This window comes from Pollicipes pollicipes, unplaced genomic scaffold, assembly GCF_011947565.3.
Source record: "Pollicipes pollicipes isolate AB1234 unplaced genomic scaffold, Ppol_2.1 Scaffold_4002;HRSCAF=4701_pilon_pilon_pilon, whole genome shotgun sequence".
Taxonomy (NCBI): domain Eukaryota; kingdom Metazoa; phylum Arthropoda; class Thecostraca; order Pollicipedomorpha; family Pollicipedidae; genus Pollicipes; species Pollicipes pollicipes.
This window is the reverse complement of record NW_023596420.1, coordinates 29,479,038-29,504,070: the sequence shown is the minus strand read 5'-3', so window position 1 is coordinate 29,504,070 and position 25,033 is coordinate 29,479,038. Positions and strand designations below refer to the sequence as shown.

Below are 25,033 nucleotides of genomic sequence, written 5' to 3'. Positions count from 1 at the left end.
CTTATATCCTCCACAATACTCCAAACCAATCCTTAAACGATACAATATTTTGAAACTATCGGATATCGCTAAATCCCAAATGGTAATTGTGATGCACAAATTTCTAACTTGACAGCTTCCTGCATCATTCGATTAAATACCCAAGCTCTACGAATCAAATGAAATAGATATGAGGTGAGTAAAACATATAGACTAACCTTTCTCTAATCGTAATTATAGACTATTTACAACACCTCGCGTTGGCCCTAAGCTGTGGAACGATATTATGATTTAAAATCTTCCACGAATAGCTGATATCTCTTAATCAAAATCATCCTTAAGAACATCAAGCGCAACCATTTCGTGAATGCATATTAACGTAACCAACACACTTGAAAATATTGCAATTTTTGCTGTGCACGTATGTAACTCACTTCATATCTAATCTCTTTCATGCTACGTAATCACCTTCAAATATAATTTTATTCATGCACTTGTACCCAAATTCATGGCACTGGCTCCGGGAGTTCTCAGCACCAGAATAGACATTGACCAGTTCGAAGAACAGCATGTACGGTTCACAGCCATTGGCCGGACGCATTCTGATAGGCTACACTCGGTCAGTCTGACTCAGATTAGTCATCCAGACTCAGTCTAACTCAGGACCCGCGAGTCATTATACTCATACCACTCTTTAAATAGAGTTGTATAGCGGTTGGGGTTGTATATATACTCCCCATATCTATTTCATTATATATATACATATATATATATATATATATATATATATATATATATATATATATATATATATATATATATATATACTTCATACTCCCCTCCTCAGCAGAGTATGATAACAGCCTCTGCCTCTGTCTTGATCTTATTGCAGCAAAAATCGTTTCAGGGGTGCCACAAGGATACACGGATGCACAAGGGCACCCCTCAATCCGGGAGTTCTTGGAGCGCTTCCGGCGTGCTAACCCATGGAGCAGGTGAGCTTTTCCCCTAAAGCAAGTATATCTCTCTTGGTGAAAAATCCCACAATTGCACCTGATCTGCTTTAGACGGGGTCGGCGGGCTCATGCTCCAGAACTCCCCGATCATTGCGGACGCGTGGCAGCAGACTGAGCACCGCGTCGTGGACTTAAGGTGCCGACGGGTAAAAAACTTTTAGCAAAATGTTCCCGCACCGGGAATCGAGCCCGGGCCTCCCGGGTGAGAGCCGTGTATCCCAGCCACTAGACCATGCGGGAGGCACCACTCGAACCACGAGTCGTACCGAAGTACGATATGGGTCCTATCAGCAGTGAAATGCTAATGTCAAGAAACGATTCTCAACAGCAGTGATACGCTAATGATTCTCGCTGCAGTATAATCAAAACAGATATAAGCTACATGTCACTGTGCTCTTCCGTCAGTGGTCTGGACCCGTTATACTCTGTCGTACAGAGGGACTGCAAGTACAACGTGTACTTTCAGTCCCCCTGTAGTTTGCCTTCCTGTACGAAGTTGTCACTAGGGCGACACATTATATATTGTGTGGTCTGTTAGAACATATATTATCTGTGTAATGATGTACAGTACCCACAAAACATATCAGCATTTCAAAAACCGAATCACTTACTGTAACCAACCAGTGCCTTCTTGACAAAAGGAGAGTAGAAAATGATCAACAGGTGGTGGGGGAGAGAAGGTATCTTTTATCTTGTTTGGTTTGGATTAGGTCCATTTCGGACATAAGTGACAATTTCGGGGCTATGGAATGAGGTAGAGTTGAGAGGGGTGGGGTAAGGCTACATGCACCCGAGCGTCCTCCGCCGAGACTTAGTCGGCTCCGCAAACCCTGTGCGGGGTATGTGCGAACGCTCGGACGACGCTCCTGCCAGAGGCACTCAACACGCGCCCGGTTGGCACACCCCTAAACTTGACCTCCACTAGAAGGGGTCAAGTTAACCCCCTTAAGTTATTCCAGAATAATTTCTTTGTGGTTCATGGCAGCCGTACCAAATTTGAAACAGCGGCAGTCAAAGGAACAGCTGATTGATTTGTTTCAAAGTAGGTATGTCTCATGAGGTCACTGACCTGTAGTAGACAATGTCAGGCCACTGCTGACAACGGAGACAATTCTTGAGAAATCGCTTCAGCCAACAGAGTGTCTGACGAACTTATACAGCCGTGAGACGGTTTCTTGGGCAGCTGAATAAGTGTCATTATGCTTAAGACTATATCTACCAAGCTTGAGTCAAGGTCAAAGGTCAGGCCACAATCAAAACCAAGGTTTTTTATTGGAAAACTTCAGATAGAGAATAGTTTTCGACGCTTATTTCGAGTTCGTTAATCACAAAGACGCCAACAGGTTTCTTAGCTTAACCTTTTTAAGGTCAGGGGAGGTCAGTGACTTAAAATGACCTCGATCAACCTTTTGGCTTTGAGCATCATGCCGTTAATGCAGTTCATGAAGCTAATTGTAAATTCAGATATCATAAAAGTTGCGACTTTTCATCATTTGGACTTTCTATAGGTTACTGAGGTCACCGTCCTGATATGGACACGAGGGTCCCCTTGTATAGAACAAAGGTTAAAGCTAGTTGCGATAGGCGGTCTGAGAGTAGTTTGGTCTGCATATATAAATGTGTCATGTCGCAGCAGTGACAAATTGGTACGGTAAAGCAAAAACGAAGTGCTCACGATAAAATAAGCGGGTTCAAAAGGCAATCAGCTGGCAGGACAACAGGTGGGTATGAGTATGCCAGATATGAATAACCACCTACAGTCATGCCGTTTAGGTCAGCACCAGATTAGACATTGGTCAGTTCGAAGAACACCATGCACGGTTCACAGCTATTGGCCGGACGCACTCTGATACTCTAGACTATGTCAGTCTGACTCAGATAGGCTGAACTCAGGACCCAGGAGTCATTATACTCATACCACTCTTTAAAAAGGGTTGTATAAGGGCTGGGGTTATATATATATATATATATATATATTAAGGGTATAGGGGTTGTAAGGGCTGGGGGGTCGTATAACGACACGAGTGCAACGCGCCAGGATGGTCAGTCATGTTTCAGGGGTTTTCTTTGCTGCTATGCTGTTTCCATACTCCCCTGCTTATTGCAGCAAAAAACGTTTCTGGGGCGCCACAAGAATGCACGGGTGCGCAAGGGCACCACTCGATCCGGGAGTTCTTGGAACGCCCATGTGCTAGCCCATGGTGTGCTAGCCCATGGAACACGTGAGCATTTCCTCTCCAACAGAAGTGTCCCTACGCATCCGCGCATCCGTTTGGCGCACGTGAAGCGATTCTCGCTGCAGCATAACCAAAACAGATAAAGGCTTAACATTATTGTTCCCTGCCGTCAGTGGTCTGGACCTGTTACACTCTGTCACATCGGGGGACAGCAAGTACAACCCGTACTTTCAGTCCCCTGTAGTTTGCCCTCTCGTACGGAGTTGTCACTACGGCGACGTAATACATATTGTTGGTCCGTTTAAGATACACCATCGGTGCAAAGATGTACAGTATCCACAAAACATATCAGCATCTCAAAAAAGCAAAGGTGACAATCCTGCAGCAGTTTGCAATGTGTGGCTTATATAAGCAAATTTCGCAGATGAAGGCACTGAAAAGGTACAACTCAAAAGTCAGGATGGAATTGAGCCGGTGATAAAATCGTAAAGGTCAGGAAACTTTCCAACTAAACCTGAGGTTCTCCAACTGCCATGATAAGAAGCATTCGAGACAGTAAAAAAGCGTCTCCAACATATAATCAAAAGAAGGTCAAAAGAAGCTGCCGATTACATAGCATCACGTTGCCGTTAATAATATGAGACTAATGTAACTAATGATATCTTGACATGGTGTCGGTCGTATAGTGGTTAAACCACCAGTCCGAAAAATTAGTGACACAGGAATGGCCGTAGCCAGAACATTGGCAACGGGGTGGGACAAAGCGTTGACAAAGGGCACTCCGATAGTAAAAGGATCCGCCTCAATTTCCAGGTATGGTCCATTTGTTTTTTAGGAAAAGTTCTCATAATATACCGCGAGATCACTTCCGCCTCAGGTCTACAGTAAATAAACTGACAAAATCATGCGTTAAACGACTGCATTAAATAAATCGCCGAGGCCCTTCAGTTTACAAGGGTCCAGCGAACCCTTTTAACCCGAAATAACACAAACATTTGGTCAGAATTTGTATGTGACCATCGTAAAACAATGTTTCTGAACGCCCTTTAAAAAAATCGTCAGGTTTAAAGGTTACACTGGAGGAGTATCTTTTTAACAAGTTTGATGGCTTTTTCTGGGCAGACTAACAGTTACAGCAACGCGGAGAGTAGAGATTTTGCCTTACTTTCCAGTGCCACCAACAGATTCCTGAACGGCTTGGCAGTACTGTAAAGACTTATACGTCATTATCTTATATATGATATACGAGTGTAAAAACCGCACGGGTGACATATACGCACGGAATATCTGTAACGGCACGATTTGGTGCCCTTAAGCATTCAAAGTTATTTCTTTCAGATGCGTCACCATTTTTGTCCATTTTTTGGGCACGGACTTGTTTTGACCGCAGAGCCAACGCTGCGCGGTCTAAGGACGCTGCAACACCTGGCGTCGAGTTTTTTGTAACTTAGATATGCGAGTGCGCGCACTCAAAAGTACGCTACATGATTTGTACCAGTTATCATTGTTGGGTTCTCGGTGCACGCCCCTGGCGTTACTTGCAGTGGTCGACGCCGCTCGGTTTTACGAAAACTGCAACCCAAGCCATCGCTTTCCTTGCTTCCGGAGATTACGGGTGTGTCATTGGGCTCTATGATGCACTCAGGTGCTGGGGCTATATGGCGCTGTCAGCCTCTCACCCTGGCGGGAAGGACGTGCACCATGGGGAGTAAAACCCCGTGTAGTATAACAGGTTCAGACCACTGACCGGAGAGCACAGTGGTATTTAGCTTATCTCTGTTTTCATCTTACTGCACCAATGATCGTTTCAGGTGCGCCACAATGATGCGCAAGGACACCTCTGAATTCGAAAGTTCGTGGAGCGCTTCCTACGCTGCTGGCACATGGAGCACATCAACTTTTCATCCCCATCCAGCACATCTTTACTAGTGAAAAAGTAAAAGCACTTTATTCACTCTGGATGCCATCCGTAGTTTTTCGGCCCCCGAACAGCTTTGCCACTGCGGACTCGCGGCCACAGACAGCACCGCAGCTGGGCGAACGACGTTGCCCAACGAACAGGTCAAGAAACGCGGAGAGAGACATTCCCGCACCGGGAATCGAACCCGGGCCTCACGGGTGAGAGCCGTGTATCCTAGCCACTAGACCATGCGGGAGGTAATAGACGCCAGCGCGGGTCCTATGAACGATGATAGGCTAACCATAAGGAGCGTTACTCCACCCTAATCCCTTTACCTGTAGCCGGGCACGCGGGCGTGATGACGCCATCTCCATACCGCCAGCGGAAGTAGCATAATCCATGCACTTCCCCACTCGCTTGCTCTCGATTCAGCGTCCAGTTTGTGTATCCGCCAGAAGGTACACACAGACGACAAAGGCGTGACGTGACCCCATTTGATCGGGAGTGTTGGGTCAACTGTCCGAGCAAGTTAGAGATCTTACATGTGAAGGTTGTGAATGTAGATTCAGTGGATATGCAAGGTTCACTAGTCGATGAATATCGCAGATGTCAGCATTTTTTGTTTTAGCACTCTTGTTTTGGAATCAGCGTAAGGTTCGTTCGTCCTCGCTTTGGAGGGTAAAAGATGGTAGAAGATTGAGGTAGATTAGTTTCCATATAGCCGCCACCATCCGAAAGGCAGAACTAGACCTGATATGGTGCCATATTATTAACAGTACAAACGGGGGACAACAGCATTTATTTTAATTTCGGCGCTGCTGCCCACCTGAGCACGCCACTGATATCTTTTCATCTTTCTCCAATACACATATTCCGCAGTAAACGCCCGAGAAAAGCTGTCGTGCCTTGGGTCGATTATTTGGTATCCATGGGCCCCCAAAGTAAAATCCATGGGCCGGCAGAAGTTGGGTGGGCAGGGGCACCCAACTTCGTGCAGGCTTCCAGCTCAGTAAGTCTTGTGATGTATGATGCAGTTTTGGCTGCATCGCCAAGCAAAATAAGCGCACGGGCGTTTGTGCAGGACTAATCGGGCATTCTCGTCCACACAACCGGAGTTCCCCGCCCTCTTTCAAGGTTGAAGACGCCTGAAGCGTCACCTGTGCGGAATTAACTACAGCGAGACGCTTGAGGCCAGCGCATCACTTGCAGCAAATCTTGTCAGTCTCCTCAGCCGGACCAGGGGCGCCGGGTTTGACCGATGTAGGCTACCTGGTGTGCGGGGGGGGGGATGATGGTGAGCTGGTATTTTTGCCCGCCGGGCCAGTTCTCGGTCGTTCACTGAATTCCCGGTATACCGACCCGCTCCGAACACCCTGCTGATTGTGGGTTTTCACCATCAGCCATCGCCATCCTTGCCGACGCGGTCGAGTGGCATGCTAGTCCGCGTCGTCGTGTTGAGCTGCCGCAGCAATATTTGTTGCCACTCAGCCCCGCACACACTTCAGAGGAGGTTATTTGCTCCGAAAGCCGGCCGCAGGCTTGTCATGATCCGGGCCGGCTTCCGAATCAGCGCGGTGAGAGCGGACCGCGGGGCAATAGCTCTGGGGCGACAACCCTGCAGCGATGCAAACATTGACAGATATTCAGCCTGCTTCCGTGTGCGAGGCTCTCAAACCGGTGGCACTCAAACTACCTTTTCTTATCCAGTTGAGAAGTGGCACTCAGACGACTTCCACTTCTCAAATGGCAGTCATCTGACGAGGCTTCTCTTTAAAGCCTTGACGTTTCTACTCCATAGCCGGTGGCAATTGTCGTCATGTTCGTACGATACCGGATTTCAGTTTTGTTCTATGTATCCGCTGTCACTCCCAGTCGTTGCGAGCCACGTGACATAGCGCCTGAAGCGCCCGGAGCATCCCACCATGGCGAAAAGCCGCCCTCGTAGCCTAGTACAGGTTCGACAAGAACACCTTAGCACTCCCCTATATCACAATGGCCAGTTCTTGACGAGTTACCTCTGAAGCTTTCATCCGTCATGCCATCAATGGATGTTACAGGGCGCGTCCTTTTCGAATTTCGCCACGAAACTCAGTGCGTACGACGCACAGCACGAAATGGATATAACTGATCTGCCGCCGCGGTAATTACGTAGCATCACCCTACTTGTTAAATAAACCTGTAAATACTACATTGTACCAATTCCGCATAATGCCTAATACCTTGTTCTTTCAACGAGCTCTTTCGCAGCCATCGCCCTCGATCACGTGTAACGATCGCTGTCGATAATATGTTGCCTACGTGTCTTGAAATCAACAACATGTATACAATTTCGCCACGGACAGCATGCTGATGGTCGGATTTGTGATTAGTGAAAACGCTTTGTGCATTGTTACAATGGGGAAGAGCAGAGCAGAGCAAGAGCAGAGCATCTACCAAAGTGTGTTTAGGGAAAGGTCGAAGGCTCATGCTCTTCAATCATAGATGAAATTAGCATTGACATTGAGTCAAATAAATTCGTTAACACTAATATTTAACACACGGGGTGCCGGTAGTGTAGTGGTTAATGCATCTGCGTTAACCACGTGTCTGGGAAACCAGAGGTGCGTGGTCGATTCCCCGCTTTGCCCGCCCTTCCTGCCAGGGTGAGAGGCAGGCGACGCGCCTCAGTAGCTGAGTGCGTCGTAAAGCCCCAATGACACGACACACATGACAACATTTAACACGCGCCCGGGTGGCCGGCTAGATACCTTCACTCAGGTATGGTGGTGTCAATTCGAACCCCTGAGATCTCGGGAACTAAGAAAGCTGGAGACTCAAATTTGCAGGGCGTCTTGACCTGTACGTGAACTCACTTAGGTCAGAGCTTGAGTTCAATAAGACATGACCTTCGGGTCAAATAAGGTCAAAAAGGTCAAATTCCAGGTTGGTCTCCAAAATGCCCACAGAACCTAGGTAACTAGTTCCAAGCAAAGGGTCACTAGCTCATTTAAGGTCAATGACCTTGCTGAACCTTTTGAAGGTCATGGTGAATGAAGCCATGCAAGACTGCTCTGAGTGTTGTTCCTGCTATCAATGAATTCAAAATGAGCACCGGAAACTACCCCATACAGCAAGCCTTACAGCAATGAAACAGGTTGGTTTTGACCTTGGCCTCACCTTTATACCTGACTTTACGCCAACGCAATTTACTCCTCCAACGTTTGTATTGCCTAATAAAACACCTCAAAGATGTACAGCTTTGTTAAACACTCCGTTGTTACATCAGATTAACCGATTCTCTCAAATTGACTTCGCTAAAACCATGGCCTGACTTTGACCTGCCGTAGGTCACTGGTAAGGCTACTGATATAGGTCAGTTACCTTACAATGTGCATCTAAATTTGTTACACCAAACGGCCTGCCATTTAATGGTCAGCAGCTATGCAAAATTTGGCGCAGCTACACCGCGCCGTGCGCTAACCATTCTGAAAAAACCTTCGGGGGGTCAACCTGACCCCCACCCGAACGCGTCGTAATGATATTCATGTTTATCTATGGAATTTGGCATGTCGAGAAACTGTGGACAACTGGTCTGTGATAGTCACGTATATTGTGGACACCGGGCACTATTCTTGTAAAGAAATGAAGGAATGCTCAGCAAACTACATCAGCACATAATAGTAACTTATGCATGCATTACATTTTTTCGGGTTGCATGAGAGAGCTGCAAGTGCACCCATTCAGTTTCACAAAACGGATGCCTTTATAAGTATATGATGCGATATGCGAGACGTCCATATATGATTGCTGTGGCTACACACGCGATATATATATATATATATATATATATATATATATATATATATATATATATATATATACGTGCAGGTTTTGCCTATGCAAATGCAAATGTACGGTCAGTCAGTTTCTCGCATGTTTGCTCAACGCAAAATATTGCTCCATCTGGTCTAGCACTCACAACGAGCTTGAGTGGTGCGAGCCATCGTTCGTTTATAACCGCTATTCGAATAACGCCGTTGGCCCAAGCATTGGGTCTGCCTTGAGTCGACAAGACCTAATAACACTCGACAGGAAGCCGGCTCATCAACGCTTTTGTCGAAATTAAATGCCCGTCATTTAAGGTGGATGAAAACCTTTTGGAGAATATCACCTGGGCAGATATCGCACCGGCTGCCGAAGGCATTAAAATAAGGCTCACCATTTATTGCAAGAGCGGAGCAACTAGTAGCCTTGTAATAGAAAACAACCTGTCAGCAGACTAAAACCAGGTAAAGTGCACCAGCATACTGTATCAATCGAAATGCCCATACGGAGGCCGCCGGCACAGCAACTCGATCTTTGTTGAAATGATTATGTTATCTCTATCACAACGCATGACAATCCACCTGCAGGAGGGACCGCCAGGCCAGCATATGTACAAAACGCATAATTAAAAGCCTCTACGCTCTCACCTACCTGAACACACACTGATTTTTAAAGCATGTCCAAACAGATGCCGTTTACAAGTCCTCGAAGCCATCCTCATAAGAGAAAGAATGTGACACGGCGTGACCTTCTGGCGTCGATGCGCCATAACATCCCAACTCATTATCACCATCAGAGAAGAAATGCCTGACTTAGACGAACAGTATAGATCCTGAATAGTTTGGGACTTGCTCAAATGGATGAACAACAAGTGGGTCATATTCGGCGATTTCGGGGATCCTTTTACTATCAGGGGCCCTTTGTCAACGCTGTGCCCCCCCCCCCCCCGCCCCGTTGCCAGAGTTCTGGCTGTGCCCCTGCCTGTGCCTCTGGTTTTCTGGACTCGCAGCCTAACCACTACACAACCGGCACCCTGTCAAGATATCTTTAGCTACATTAGCCTCATATTTAAATCGGCAAAGTGACACTATCAAATCGGCAGCTTCTTCTGACCTCTTTTGGTACGCGCGTCTTAAGCTGATATGGTCATAGATTTGGAGAAGCTTTCTCACGATCTCCAATGTTTGTGATCAAGGCAGTTGGAGAACCACAGGCTCAGATGCTAAGCTTCTGACATTTACAGCCTCATCGCCGGCTTATTTCCATCCTCACGTTTAAGTGGTACCTCTTCAATGCCTTCATGTGCAATTTTTGCTTATATAACCTACATAATACAAAATCTGCAAGATTGCCACCTTTGTCAGTGCAGCCAACAAAGGTGCGTTTTCCATGGCTGGTCATGCAGCAAATGCTTGGCCTCAGTTGTCATATTGCTCCAGCATTTGCGTTCGTTTCGAGGCACTAAGCTGGTATTGCGCACTAACTTCTGCTCTAATCTCACCTGTATCATGCAAAGCACATGCCGTTTGCACTGTTAGCTGACGTGAGTGGCTTGCTTTTTGAGTAATGATTTATGTTGTGTATAATGATATTATTTTATTATTATAATGATATATTTCATATTTCTTATCACTGTACATCTTAAGACCGATAATTTACTTTAACGAACCAAATATATATATATATATATATATATATATATATATATATATATATATATAGACGTCATGTCGCAGTAGTGACAAATCTGTACGGTAAGGCAGAAAAAACCACTCGCAGTAAAATAAGCAAGTTGAAAGGCGGTCAGCTGGTGGGACCACGGGTGGGTATGAATATGCCAGTTATGAGTAACCCGCTCCAGTTATGACGTTTATGTCAGCACCAGAATAGGCAATGACCAGTCCGAAAAGCTATTGGCCGGACACATATATATTGCCCGAGTGCAACACACCAGAATGGCTAGTCACGCCTCACAGGCTGCACTTGTTGTCATGCTGTTTACATACTCCTCCTGTTCAACAGAGTATACTTTCACTTACATACTACAGTATACTCTTACTTACTTACATACTCCTCCTGTTCAACAGAGTATGACAACAGCCTGTGCCTCTGTTTTGATCTTATTGCAGCAAGAACCTTTTCAGGTGCGCCACAAGAATGCACGGATGCGCAAGAGTACCCGTCAATCCAGGAGTTCTTAAAGCGCTTCCGGCGTGCTAGCCCATGCGAGAGGTGAGTTTTTCTTCTCCATCAACCACATCTTCCTTGGTGACGACAACCGACAACAAGACAAGCGAAACAGACTACATAGAGAAAGGTTTTCCCGCACCGGGAATCGAACCCGGGCCTCACGGGTGAGAGCCGTGTATCCTAGCCACTAGACCATGCGGGAGCGGCGGCTCACCGGCACGGGTCCTATCAGCAATAAGATGCTAAAAATAAGGGAACGATTCTTCACCCCGCGCCCAATTTTGCATACCTCTTGACAATGAGATAGAGGATCGTTTCGTGTAATAAATTTAGATGTAACTTGTAAGGTCACTGACCTATAGCAGGTCAAAGTCAGGCCATGGTTTTAGCGAAGCCAATCTTTAGGGAATCGATTAATCTGATGTAACAACGGAGTGTTTAACAAAGCTATACATCGTTTAGATGCCTTATTAGGCAGCACAAACGTTGAAGGAGCAAATTGCGTTGCCGTAAGGTCAGGTCTAACGGTGACACCAAGGCCAAAACCAACCTGTTTTATTGTTTTAAGGCTTGCTGAATGGGGTAATTTCCGGTGCTCATTTTGAATTCATTGATAGCAGGAACCGCATCATACATCCGCCATTGGCTTCGTAGAGGTCAGAATAGGTCATTGACCTAAGATAATCCAGGTCGACATTTGTTTTAGGAACACACTGGCTAGCGTAATCTTTGTCGCTTATTCAAATGCAACACTCAGAGCAGTCTTGTATGGTTTCATTCACCATGACCTTCAAAAGGTCAAGCAAGGTCACTGACCTTAAATGGGCTTGTGACCTTTTGCTTAGAAACAGCTACAAAGGTCCTGCGGGCATTTTGGAAACCAACCTGGAATTTGACCTTTTTTGACCTTATTTGACCCGAAGGTCATGACTAAAAGACCTCAAACTTCGATATAAGTGAGTTCACGTACAGGTCAAAACACCCTGCAAATTTGGGTCTCCAGCTTTCTTAGCTCCCGAGATCTCAGGGGGTTCAAATTGACCCCCCCCCCCCCCCCATACACCTGAGCGAAGGGTACATCCACAACCTTCACGTGAATAACCTTTAACTTGCTCGAACAGTTGACCTGACACTTCCGATCAAATGGGGTCAAGTCACGCCTTTGTCGTCTATCCGAACCCTCTGGCGGATACATAAACTGGACACTGAAGCGAGAGCAAGCGAGTGGGTTTGCAAGCACTTCAAACAAGCAAGGAGTGAGTACATGAATTGTGCCACTTCCGTTGGCGGTATGGAGATGGCGTGGTCACGCCCGCGTGCCCGGTTACAGGTAGAGGGATTAGGGTGAAGTATCGCTCCTTATCGTAAGGCTATCATCGTTCATAGGACCCGTACCGACAGTGCATATCTCTCGTGTGGTATAGTGGCTGGGATACACGGCTCTCACCCGTGAGGCCCGGGATCGATTCCCGGTGCAGGAATATCTTTTTCCGCGTTACTTAACCTGTTCGTCGGGAGAACCATGTCCACGCTGCGGTGCACAATCTGTGGCCACGCGTCCGCAATGGTTGAGCCGTTCTAGGACCCAAAAACTACCGACGTTGTCCGAGGCGGAGTAAGTGCAAGAGCAAGAGCAAGACTTTTTCACCAAGGAAGATGTGCTGGACGGGGATGAAAAGTTGATGTGCTCCTTGTGCCAGCAACGCCGGAAGCGCTCCATGAGCTTTCGAATTTAGAGGTGTCCTTGCGCATCCTTGTGGCGCACCTAAAACGATGTACCTTGCTGCAGTAAGATCAAAGCGGAGATAAGCTAAATATCACTGTGCTCTCCGGTCAGTGCTCTGGACCTGGTATACTACACTGGGTTTGACTGCCCACGGTGCCCGTCTTTCCCGACAGGTTGAGAGGCTGACAACGCCATATAGCCACAGCACCTGACAGCATAGTAGAGCGCAGTGACACGCCTGTAATCTCCGGAAGCAAGGATAGCGATGGCTTGAGTTGCAGTTTACGCAAAACCAAGCGGCGTTGACCACTGCAAGTAACGCGTGAGGCGTGGAACAATGACCATCGTAAAACAATGTTTCTGAACGTCTTTCAAAGCAAAAAATCGTCCACTTCAAAGGTAGCACCGGGTGAATATCTTTTTTACGAGCTGAGGGTGCTTTCTGGGCAGATTAGCAGTTAGGCAACTCGGAAAATAGAAACTTTACCTTACTTTCCAGTGCCACCAACAGATTTCTGGACCACTTAGCAGTGCTATAGACTTTCACTTTATCATCATGAATGTAAAAACCGTACGGGTGAAATGTACGCCCGGAATATTTTTTAAGGTATGATTTGGCGCCCTAAAGCATTCAAAGTTATTTCTTTCAGATGCGTCACCATTTTCCTCCAAGGTTTAGTCACGGCCTCGTTTTGACCGCAGGGCCGACGCTGCGCGGTCTAAGGACACTGCAACACCTGGCGTCGACTTTTTTGTAACTTAGATATGCGAACTCGCATGCTAAAAAAAATGGTACATGATTCGTACCAGTTATCAATTCTGACTGAATGCTAAACATATCCAGACAAATCTGACTTGACCATCTTAATGCGAATGATAAGCCATTTCTCATGTTCAATCTACATTCGCGAAGTCCTTACTATCTCTTTACAGCCAGGATAAAAATTCTGACGAAATGTTTGAGTTCTTTCGGCTTAAAAGGATTTACTGGACCATTTTACACTAAAGGGTCTCGCCGATTTATTTCATGCAGTCGTTTAACGCATGGATTTGTCAGTTTATTTACTGTAGGTCTGTGACAGAATTGATCTCGCGGTAACATTTGCCCTATTTTTTAGTTATAGAAGGTGCTGAAAAGAGAGACAGAGAGAGAGAGGGAGAGAGAGATAAAGAGGAAGAGAGAGGGATATATATATATATATATATATATATATATATATATGCATTAAAATAATTTTTCCTAAAAAACAGACGGGCCATACCTAGCGATTTTGTGGATCCTTTTACCATCAGGGTGCCCTTCGTCAACGCTTTGCCCCGCCCCGTTGCCCATGTTCTGGCTGCGCCATCATGCGTCTCTAATTTTTGGACTGGCAGCTTAACCACTACGTAACCGACACCGCGTCAAGATATCATTGGCTACATTTGTCTCATATCATTAACGGCAAAGTGATACTATCTAATCAGCAGCTTCTTCTGACCTTCCTTGGTCATAGATTTAGAGGCACTATTTTACGGTCTCGAATGCTTCTTTTCATGGCAGTTGGAGAAGCTCAGGTTTAGTTGCAAAGTTTCCTAACCTTTACGATTTTATTACTGACTTATTTCCATCCTGACTTTTGAGTTGTACCTTTTCAATGCCTTCATTTGCGATCTTTGCTTAGATAAGCCACATAATGCAGAGTGTTGCAGGATTGTCGCCTTTGTCAGTGTAGCCAAAACAAAGGCACATTTTGCATGGCTGGTCATACAGCAAATGCTTTGCGTCAATTGTCGCACTGTTCTAGTATCTGCGTTTGCTTCGGGTCACTGAGATGGGACTGCGCACTAGCTTCTGCTCTAACCTCTTCTGTCTCATGCAAAGCGCATGCCGTTCGGCACCGGTTGGTTACCGTAGGTGATAAGTTCTTTTTTTAAAATAACGGATGCATTTTGTGGGTACTGTAGATCAGTATACCGATGATATATTCCTAACAGACCACGCAATATATCTTATGTTGCCGTAGTGACAACTCGGTTTGGCAAGGCAAACTACAAGGGAACTGCAAGTGCAGGTTGCCAATGCTGTCCCCCGGTCCGACAGAGTGTAACAGGTCCAGACCACTGACGGGAGGGGACAGTGATATTTAGATCACCTCTGTTTTGATTGTACCGCAGCGAGAGTCGTTTCAGTGGCACCACAAGGAATCGCGGTTACATAAGGACACTCCTGAATTCGAAAGTTCGTGGAGCGTTTGCCCCATTGCCGGCACATAGAGCACGTCAGCTTTTCATCTCCATGAAACGCATCTTCCTTGGTGAGCCACCGTGAATTTGGGGTTTCCAGGCGCATAGAACCTTAATATCCAGAACCTTCACATGCCTGATCTCTAACTTGCTCGGACAGGTCACTCGACACCTCCGATCAAATGGGGTCAAGTCAAGCTTTTGCCATCTTTGCGTACGCTTGAGAGCCAGCGAGTAAGGAGGTGCACTGATTTTGCTATCTCCGTTGGCAGTATGGTCACGCTCGCATGCCTGTTGCAGATGGAGAGATTGGGATGAAGAATTGTTCCCTACAATTAGCATGTCATTGCTGATAGTAACCGTATCGTCACCCGTTGCTTCCCGCATGGTCTAGTGGCTAGGATACACGGCTCTCACCCGTGAGGCCCGGGTTCGATTCCCGGTGCGGGAATGTCTTACCACAAGTTTCTTATCCGTTTCTCGGGACACCTTAAATCCACGATGCGGTGCTCAGTCTGCGGCCACGCGTCCGCAGTGATCGAGGAGTTCCGGGGCATAAGCCCGCCGACCGCGTCTAGCGCATACCAGGTGCAATTGCGGGATTTTCACCAAGAGAGATGCATTTGTTGGAGACGAAAAGATCACCTCCATGGGCTAGCACGTCGGCATATATATATATATATATATATATATATATATATATATATATATATGTATATATATATATATACCCCAACCCCCGTATGTGAGTAAGACTGACTAAGTCTAGCGTATCAGAATGCGTGCGGCCCATAGCTGTGAGCCGTTCATGCTGTTCTTCGAACTGGCCAGTGTCTAATCTGATGCTGACCTAAACGTCATAACTGAAGGGGCTTAGTCATACCTGGCTTACTCATACCCACCTGTAGTCCCGCCAGCTGATCGCTTTTTGAGCTTGCTAATTTTACCGCGAGCACTTTGTTTGTGCCTTGCCGAACCAATTCGTCGTTGTTGCGACATGACAGATTCATATATGTAGATCAGAATACCGATCAAATGGGGTCAAGACAAGCTTTGGCGCCTCTGCGTACCCTATGGTGGGTACACAAATTGGACGATGAATCGAGAGCCAGCGAGTGAGGAGGTGCACGGATTATGCTATCTCCGTTGACAGTATGGAAATGGCGTGGTCACGCCCGCATGCCTGGTTACACATGGAGGGATTGTGGTGAAGAATCGTTCCTTATCATTAGCATATCATTGATGATACGGCCTCATCATAATTCATTACCTCCCGCATGGTCTAGTGGCTAGGATACACGGCTCTCACCCGTGAGGCCCGGGTTCGATTCCCGGTGCGGGAACATATTGCTCAAACTTTGTACCTATATGTCGGGCACCTTTATTCCACGTTGCGGTGCGCAGTCTGCGGCCACGCGTCCGCAATGATCGAGGAGTTCTGGGACATGAGCCTTCCGGCCGCGTCCAAATCAGGTGAGGTGGCGGGGTTTTCACCAAGGAAGATGTACTTGATGGAGATGAAAATCTCACCTGCCCCATGTGCAGCAACGCCGGAAGCGCTCTAAGAACTCCCGGATTGAAGAGTGTCGTTACGTATCCGTGCATCCCTGTAGCGCACTTAAAACGATTCTTGCTGCAATAAGATTAAAACAAACACGGAGGCTGTTGTCATACTCTTCTGAACAGGGGAAGAATGAAAACAGCGTGACAAGTACAACCTGTGAGACGTGACAAACCATTCTGGTGTATTGCACTCGGGCCATATACACGTGTCTGGCGAATAGCTGTAAACAACGCATGCTGTTCTTTGAACTAGCCAATGTCTAATCTGGTCCTGACCTTAACGTCATAACTGGTGGGGTTATTCATACTTGACATTCTCATACTCACCTGTAGTTTCGCCAGTTCATCGCCTTTGAACTTCCTTATTTTACCGCGAGCAGTTTTCTTGCTTCTTCTTCTTTTTTTTTTGCTTTGCCGTACCGATGTATCACTACTGCGAAAATATATGTATACATATATATATATATATATGCTGTTTGGTTTGTTAAGGTATATTAGCGGTCTAAAAAGGTACAGTGTTCACGAAATATATGAGTACCTAGGAAACAAATCACTGACGTCAACTCACCAGTGCAGAACGGCATGTGCTTTGCATGAGACAGGCGAAATCAGAATAGATTAAGTGCGCAGTACTGCCTCAGTGACTCGAGGCGAACCCAGATGTTGGAACAATGCGGCAACTGAGGCAAAGCATTGGCTGTATGACCAGCGGTACAAAACGCGCCTTTGTTGGCTGCACAGAAAAAAGGTGGCAATACTGCAGTAGATTGCATTATGTTGTTCAGGTAAGCAAAGATCGAGGATAAAGACGTCGAAAAGGTACAAGCTAAAAGTCAGGATAGAAAAAAGCTGGTGATAAGGCCGTTAATGCTGGCAAACTTTGCAACTGAGCGTGGTGTTTTCCAACTGTGCTGATAACCAGCATTCGAGACGGTAAAGACAGTTTCCCCAAATATGTGACGATATCACCTTAAGACGTGCGTACCAAGGAGGTCAGAAGAAGCTGTGTGTTAGATAGCATCGCTTGGCAGACATTCCAGTATAGGTCGAGTTACTGTGCCCGCGGCCTCCGTACGGGCATTTCACTTCATACACTACATTGGTGCGATTTAATTGGTTTTGGTCTGCCGTCAGGTTGTTTTTCATTACAAGGCTACTAGTTATCCTGCTCTTGTAATGAATGGTAAGTCGTATTTCAGTGTTTTTGTCAGTCAGTGTGATATTTGTCCAAAGGGTATTCTACATTTTCAACAACAAAAATCCTGCAAATCATGGGTGTCAACTGCACTTCGCCCATCAAATATACGTAAGAGTGAGCTATTTGAACAGAAACAGAAGCACTCCAATCGCCAAGACAATGAAAAATACTTTTCTTACTGCAACATCCTTACTACATTTTTAGACTAGACAAGAAAAAATACCATCGTGATGAATTCATCAAACATTCTTTTAACTCCAAGGAAACATGGAAAACATAAAGCACTCATATAAATTTAAAGCTAAAAATGAACTGACTGTACTGACTGTACTGACTGACTTCCTGTACATTCAGCTCAAGAACCAGCACGAAAATCACTGTATAGTCATAGGTTATAATCAGTCACAGGTCATATCCGGCGATTTGGAAGGTCCTTTTACTATCAGGGGCCGTTTATCATCGCTGTGTCCCCGCCCCCTCGCCAAGGTTCTGGCTGCGCCCCTGCCCGTGCCTCTGGTTTTCTGGACTCGCAGCCTAACCACTACACAACCGGCACCCTGTCAAGATATCATGAGCTAGCTTAGTCTCATATCTAAATCTAGTGATACTATCTAACCGGCAGCTCGTGCTGACCTCCCTTGGTGCGCGCGTCTTAAGCAAATATCATCATATATTCAGAGATACTTTCTCACGATCTACAATGCTTGTTGTGAAGGCCGTTGGAGAACCACAGGTTTAGTTGCAAAGTTTGGTGACATTGACAGCCCCATCACCGGCTTACTTCCATTCTGACCTTTGAGTTGTACCTTTCCAATGCCATCGTGCGCGATCTTTGCTTACATGAACCACCTAATGCAAACTGCTGCAGGGTTGCCACCTTTTTCAGTGCAGCCAACAAAGGCGCGTTTTCCGTGGCTGGTCATACAGCAAATGATTTGTCTCAGTTGTCACATTGCTCCAGCATCTGCGTTCGGCCCGAGTCACTGAGCTGTTACTGCGCACTTACTTCCATTCCAATTTTACCTGTCTCATGCAAAGCGCATGCCAATCGCCACTGGTTAGTTGATGTGAGTAGTTTGCTTTTTAAATACTGATATATTTTGTGGACACTGTACATCCTAAGACCGATAATATGTTGTGTCGGACAAAACAATAGATGCATATTTATATATATATATATATATATATATATATATATATACATATGTATGTATGTATATATAGACATATACGTATTTATTAGGTAGCGGTAGTGACAAATCGGTACGGCAAGGCATGAGCAAACTGCTCGCGGTAAAATTAGCAAGTTCAAAGGCAATGAGCTGTCGGGACTACAGGTGGGTATGAGTATGCCAGGTATGAATAATACAATCCAGTTACGACGCTTGCGTCAGCACGAAATTAGACTTTGGCCAGTTCGAAGAACATCATGCATGGCTCATAGCTATTGGCCAGACACATCTATATGGCCCTAGTGCAGCACGCCAGAATGGTTAGTCACGCATCACAGGCTGTACTTGGTGGCATGTTTTCATATTCCGTCTGCTCAGCAGAGTATAACAACAGCCTCTGCCTCTGTTTTGATTTTATTGCAACAATAATCGTTTCAGAGGCGCCATAAAGACGTAGGAATGCGCAAGGACACCGCTAAATCCCGGAGGTCCTGGAGCGCTTCCGGCGTTGCTGTCACAAGAAGCATGTTAACTTTTCACCCCCATCAAGTATATCTTCCTTGGAGAAAAACCCGCCACCGCACCTGATCTGCTTTGGACACGGTCGGAGGGCTTAGGTCCCAGAACTCCTCGATCTTTACGGACTCGCGGCCTCAGACTGCGCACCATGTCATGGACTAAAGGCGCCCGACAAACTTGGTAAGAAACTTGGAGACCTCACGTGTGAGAGCCGTGTATCCTAGCCACTAGACCATGCGGGAGGCAATGAATTGTGATACGGCCCTATCATCAATGATATGCTCATGATAAAGAACGACTCTTCACCACAATCCCTCCCTCTGTAACCAGGCACGCGGGCGTGACCACGCCGTCTCCATGCTGTCAACGGAGATAGCATAATCCGTGCACCTCCTCACTCGCTGGCTCTCGATTCATCGTCCAGTTTGTGTACCCACCAGAGGGTACGCAGAGGCGACAAAAGCTTGACTTGAACCCATTTGATCGGAAGAGTCGGGCCATCTGTCCGAGCAAATTAGAGATCATGCATGTGAAGGCTCTGGATGTTAAGGTCCTATGCGCCTGGAAAACCCCAGACGCACGGCAGTCCACCAAGGAAGATGTGCTTGATGGAGATGAAAAGTTGACGTGCCCTATGTGTCAGCAACGCCGCAAACGCTCCACGAACTTTAAAATTGAGAGGTGTCTATGCGCTGATTCTTGTCTATACTGATTCTTGTGGCGTACCTGAAGCGATTCTCGCTGCAGTATAATGAAAGCTGAGGGAGGCTAAAAATCTCTGTTCCCTCCCCTCAGTGGTCTAGACCCGTTGTACCCTGCCGACAGGGGGATTGGAAGTACAGGTTGTACTTCCAGTCCCCTGTAATTTGCCTTCCCGTACGGAGTTGTCACTACGGCGAGACAATATATATTGTGTGGTCCGTTAGAACATATATTTTCCGTGTAGACATGTACGGTACCCACAAAACATATCAGTATTTCAAAAACGCAGATCACTTACGGTAACCAACCAGCGCCTCCTTGACAAAAGGAGAGTAGGAAATGATCGACAGATGGTGGGGGAGAGAAGGTATTTCTGTCTTGTTTTGGTTGTAATAGAGCCATTTCGGACATAAGTGACAATTTCGGGGCCATGGAATGAGGTAGAGTTGAGAGTGATGGGGTAAGGCTACATACACCCGAAAGTCCTCCGCCGAGACTTACCAGTTTGACCCCTAAAGTTATGACGTTTAGGTCAGCACCAGATTAGACACTGGCCAGTTCGAAGAACAGCATGCACGGCTCACAGCTATTGGCCGGACGCGTTCTGATACTCTAGACTATGTCAGCCTGACTCAGATAGGCTGAACTCAGGACCCAGGAGTCATTATACTCATTCCACTCTTTAAAAAGGGTTGTATAGGGGTTGGAGTTATATATATTAGGGGCACAGTGGTTGTAAGGGTTCGGGGGTCGCATAACGACTCGAGTGCAACGCGCCAGAATGGTCAGTCACGTTTCACAGGCTTTCCTTGTTGCCATGCTGTTTTCATACACTCCTGCTCAGCTATTTGTGGAAAATATGAAATCATAATATCGCTCTACAGCGTAGGGCCAATGCAATATGTTGCAAATGGTCTATAATAACCATTAGAGAAAGGTTGGTTTAGATGTTTTACTCGCCTGATATCTATTTCATTTGATTCGTAGGTTCGTAGAGTAGGGTATTAAATCGAATGATGCAAGAAGCTGCCAAGTTAGAAATTTGTGCACCACAATTACCATTTGGAAATTAGTGATATCCGACAGTTTCAAATGCATCGTTTAAAGACTGGCTCAGAGCTTTGTGAAGGATTCACATTTTCTATCAGACGCACAGCCCTTTCTGCAAAATTACTGACCAATCTAGTTGGGAAACATAATTTACACCCCAAATCACGCTGCAGTGATTTAGATAAGGAAGAATTAAAGTTTTATAAAATGGGTGTGGCATTGTTTTGCTAGTGAAGTACCAAACCCCACTTATTATTCAAATATTTTTACCTAATATGCTTGCAACTAAACTAACACGGCGCGTAAATTTAGAATATTTGTCAACGAACACACCAAGGTTTTTCATTTCCTTTTTCTCTTCAAAAGGTGACTTGTTAACTTGCACATTTAGTTGGAAATGAGAAGAAAGGGTAGTGTAATGCTGTGTAAACGTTTTTGATGCGTTCAGCGTAGGAAAACTAGCACTAAACCAGGAAGTCATTAGAAGCACAAGAGCATTGCCATTGTTTTGAAGTTCCACAATACTTGTATTTTTTTAGAATAATCGCGGTATCATCAGCGTAAGAGAGGCAAATCATGTACTGCTTCCTTTAGGCAAGTCATTTATGTTCAATAACAACAGTATTGTGCCGAGAAGTGTTCCTTGGGTTAAACCCATTGTTATGTTTTTGAATGATGACAGGTAAGTCCTGATTTTTACGCATTGAATTCTGCGATACAAATAAGAAGAGGTGATTTCATACGGTTTTCGTTGAATGCCACATTTAGTAAGTATACGTAGAAAGAGGCTTAAGATAACAGCTTCAACTGCTTCTTTCAAGTATAAATACAGACCTAGTATATATTCCCTGTTTTCAAAAGCCCTAGCGATAGTTTCCTTGAGAAGAAGACTTGGCATGTAGGCGCTTTTGATCTCCTGAAATCCGAACTGATTTTGGTTAATCAGGTGGTTTTGGTTTATATGAAGAATGATACTATTATAGATAGGTTTTTCGAGAATTCTGGACACAAACGGCGAAGACCTGATAGGTCAAAAGTTCTTTACAAATTGGGAATCCCCACTCTTAAAGATTGGTGTAATCACATATCTTTAAGTGCCTTAAAATATTCCCGATGTTAAAAACCTGTTGGAAAGATGTAGAATTGCTTTCAGTATTATCATATAAAATAGCATGAATGTGTTTGCATTTACATTGTCAAACTCCAGCTCTGGCATTGTTTAATCCAGTGATGACGAGAATTGATTCCTATTCTTTAGGAGAGGGGGGGGGGGAGATCTATTCCATGTAGTAAGGATGTTGCGGTAAGAAAAGTATTTTTCATTGTCTTGGCGATTAAAGTGCTTCAGTTTCTGTTCAAATAGCTCACTCTTATGCATAATTGATGGGCGACGTGTAGGTGACACCCACGGTTTGCATGAATTGTTCTTTTTTTCTTTTTTTTCGGTTGAAAATGCAGGCGCATGCCTTTCGCCACTAGTTAGTTGAGGTGAGTGGTTTGTTTCTTAGATACTGATATAGTTTGTGGACACTGCATCTTAAGACCAATAATATATTACGGCGGACAAAGCAATATATATATATATATATATATATATATATATATATATATATATATGGTTACATACGTATATATCATGTCGCATCAGTGACAAATCGGTACCGCAAGGCAGGAGCAAACTAGTCGCGGTAAATTAGCAAGTTCAAAGGCAATGAGCTGTCGGGACTACAGGTGGGTGTGAGTATGCCAGGTATGAATAATACAATCCAGTTATGACGCTTGGATCAGCACGAAATTAGACTTTGGCCAGTTCGAAGAACATCATGCATGGCTTATAGCTATTCGCCAGACACATATATGTGACCCATGTGCATCACGCCAGAATGGTTCGTCACCCCTCACAGGTTGTACTTGTCTGCTGTTTTCATTCTTCCCCTGTTCAGAAGAGTATGACAACAGCCTCTGCCTCTGTATTGATCTTATTGCAGCGAGAATCGTTTTAGGTGCGACACAGGGTTGCACGGATGCGCAAGGACACTCTTCAATCCGGGAGTTCTTAGAGCGCTTCCGGTGTTGCTGCACATGGAGCAGGTGAGCTTTCCATCTCCATCAAGTACATCTTCCTCGGCGAAAAACCCCGCCATTGCACCTGATCTGCTTTGGACGCGGCCGCAGACGCGTGGCCGCAGACTGCGCACCGCAACGTGGAATAAAGGTGCCCGACAAATAGGTAGCAAACTTGGAGCAATATGTTCCCGCACCGGGAATCGAACCCGGGCCTCACGGGTGAGAGCCGTGTATCCCAGCCACTAGACCATGCGGGAGGTAACGAAACGCGATACGGACCCTAAAATCAATGATATGCTAATGATAAGGAACGATTCTTCACCACAATCCCTCCATCTGTAACCAGGCATGGGGGCGTGACCACGCCATTTCCATACTGTCAACGGAGATAGCACAATCCGTGCGCCTCCTCACTCGCTGGCTCTCCCTTCAGCGTCTAGTTTGCGTACCCGCCAGAGGGTACGCAGAGGCGCCAAAGCTTGACTTGACCCCATTTGATCGGTATTCTGATCTACATATTTGAATCTGTCATGTCGCAACAGCGACAAATTGGTTCGGCAAGGCAAAAACAAAGTGCTCGCGGTAAAATTAGCAGGTTCAAAAAGCGATCAGCTGGCGGGACTACAGGTGGGTATGAGTAAGCCAGGTATGAATAAGCCCCTTCAGTTATGACGTTTAGGTCAGCACCAGATTAGATATTGGCCAGTTCGAGGAACAGCATGCACGGCTCACAGCTATGGGCCGGACGCATTCTGATACACTAGACTCAGTCAGTCTGACTCAGATACGCTGAACTCAGGACCAAAGAGTCAGTACACTCATACCACTCTTTAAAAAGGGTTGTACGGGGGTTGGGAATATATATATATATATATATATATATATATATATATATATATATATATATATATATATATAGGAGTTATAAGGGTTGGGGGTTCGTATAATGACCGAAGTGCAACGCGCCAGAATGGTCAGTCACGTTTCACACGTTGTACTTGTTGTCATGCTGTTCTCATTCATCCGTGCTCAGCAGAGTATGACAACAGCCTCTGCCTCTATCTTGATCTTAGTGCAGCAAAATTCGTTTCAGGGGCGCCACAAGAATGCATGGATGCGCAAGGGCACCCCCCACTTCGGGAGTTCTTAGAGCACTTCCGGCGTGCTACCCCATGGAGGAGGTGAGCTTTTTGCCTCCAACAAGTACATCTCTCTTGCTGAAAAATTCCGCAGTTGCACCCGATCTGCGTTAGACGGGATCGGCTCATGGAGGTTAATGGAGGAGTTCCGGTCTCATGCCCTGGAACTCCTCGATCACCTCGGACGCGTGACCGCAGACTGAGCACCGCATTGTGGACTTACGATGCCCGAGAAACAGGTAAGAAACTCGTAGCAAGATGTTCCCGCACCGGGAATCGAACCCGGGCCTCACGGGTGAGAGCCGTGTATCCTAGCCACTAGACCATGCGGGAGGTACCCAAGCGCGATACGGGTCATCTGAAATGTTATGCTAATGATAAGGAACGATTCTTCACCCCAATCTCTCCATCTGTAACCAGGCATGCGAGCGTGATCATATTGCCAACGGAGTTAGCATAATCAGTGCACTTCCTTACTCGCTGGCTCCCAAGCGTACGCAAAGATGACAAAAGCTTGACTTGACCCCATTTAATCGGAGGTGTCGAGTGACCTGTCCGAGCAAGCTAGAGATCTTGCATGTGAAGGTTCTGGATGATAAGATTCT

The 25,033-nt window shown here is 45.9% G+C and overlaps 6 non-coding genes across 6 annotated transcripts; 2 read left to right on the top strand and 4 right to left on the bottom strand.

Moving 5' to 3' along the window:
- Nucleotides 1-5,256: 5,256 nt before the first annotated feature.
- On the bottom strand, nt 5,257-5,328 carry TRNAE-CUC (transfer RNA glutamic acid (anticodon CUC)). The gene has a single exon. It is a non-coding gene; the product is annotated as a tRNA-Glu (tRNA).
- A 5,868-nt stretch (nt 5,329-11,196) lies between these two features.
- On the bottom strand, nt 11,197-11,268 carry TRNAE-CUC (transfer RNA glutamic acid (anticodon CUC)). Its single transcript has one exon. It is a non-coding gene; the product is annotated as a tRNA-Glu (tRNA).
- Nucleotides 11,269-15,397: 4,129 nt separating this feature from the next.
- Nucleotides 15,398-15,469, top strand: TRNAE-CUC (transfer RNA glutamic acid (anticodon CUC)). The gene has a single exon. It is a non-coding gene; the product is annotated as a tRNA-Glu (tRNA).
- Nucleotides 15,470-16,289: 820 nt separating this feature from the next.
- On the top strand, nt 16,290-16,361 carry TRNAE-CUC (transfer RNA glutamic acid (anticodon CUC)). Its single transcript has one exon. It is a non-coding gene; the product is annotated as a tRNA-Glu (tRNA).
- Nucleotides 16,362-23,474: 7,113 nt separating this feature from the next.
- TRNAE-CUC (transfer RNA glutamic acid (anticodon CUC)) lies at nt 23,475-23,546 on the bottom strand. The gene has a single exon. It is a non-coding gene; the product is annotated as a tRNA-Glu (tRNA).
- A 1,143-nt stretch (nt 23,547-24,689) lies between these two features.
- On the bottom strand, nt 24,690-24,761 carry TRNAE-CUC (transfer RNA glutamic acid (anticodon CUC)). The gene has a single exon. It is a non-coding gene; the product is annotated as a tRNA-Glu (tRNA).
- Nucleotides 24,762-25,033: the final 272 nt, after the last annotated feature.